The sequence below is a fragment of the Arachis duranensis genome, chromosome 6 (genome assembly GCF_000817695.3).
Source record: "Arachis duranensis cultivar V14167 chromosome 6, aradu.V14167.gnm2.J7QH, whole genome shotgun sequence".
In the NCBI taxonomy this organism is placed as follows: Eukaryota; Viridiplantae; Streptophyta; class Magnoliopsida; order Fabales; family Fabaceae; genus Arachis; species Arachis duranensis.
The window spans coordinates 67,529,569-67,530,683 of NC_029777.3; positions in this window are offsets into that span (position 1 = coordinate 67,529,569).

The window sequence follows — 1,115 nt, forward strand, 5'->3', positions numbered from 1 at the left end:
TATCCCTAAAATTTGAGTTCCAGGCTTCGAATAACCAAGCCGAATACGAGGCCCTACTAGCAGGTCTAAAGCTAGCCGAAGAGGTCGGAGCCCAGAGAATCACAATCTTCAGTGACTCCCAGGTCGTCACATCACAAGTAAATGGAAGCTACCAGGCCAAAGACCCAACTATGAAAAAATACCTGGACCAAACACAGGCACAATTACGCCACTTTTCAGAAATACAAATCCAGCACATACCTCGGGAACAAAACGCCTGGGCAGACGCCCTCTCAAAGCTCGCCAGCACCAAGCCCGGAGGCAACAACAGAAGTCTCCTCCAAGAAACCTTACAATCTCCCTCCGTGTTAAGAGAGGAAGAAACGCTAAATATATCCAACCAACAGCAAGGATGGATGACCCCCATACTCAACTACCTGAAGTCGGGAACTCTCCCCGCCGAAAGAAAAGAAGCTAAAAAGCTTGCAAAGGACGCCCAGAATTATACACTAATCCACGACGTGTTATACAGAAGAGGATTCTCAAACCCCCTCCTTAGGTGCGTTCCGACCTCAGAAGCAAAGAGCGTCCTCGAGGAAGTCCACGGAGGTATGTGTGGGAACCATCTCGGAGCTCGGGCATTATCCAAAAAAATAGTCCGAGCCGGGTTCTACTGGCCGACTTTGCAAAGAGATGCAACGGAATTTGTGAAAATATGCCCCCCCTGCCAAAAACACGCCAATTTCCACAAGGCACCACCAGAAGACCTTATCAGCATCACCGCACCATGGCCCTTCGCAAAATGGGGACTTGACCTACTCGGCCCGTTCCCCCAAGGACCGGGGCAAGTCAAATACCTCATAGTAGGGGTCGACTACTTCACAAAGTGGATCGAAGCTGAACCCTTAGCCACCATTACGGCTCAGAAAAGCCGCAAATTCCTATACAAAAACATTGTCACAAGGTTCGGAGTCCCCTACTCCATCACAACGGACAATGGAACACAGTTCACGGACACAAGTTTTCAGAACTTAGTAGCCGAACTAAAAATCAAACAGCAATCCACCTCAGTCGAGCACCCACAAGCCAATGGACAAGCAGAGGCCGCAAATAAAGTCATCTTGGCAGGGTTAAAA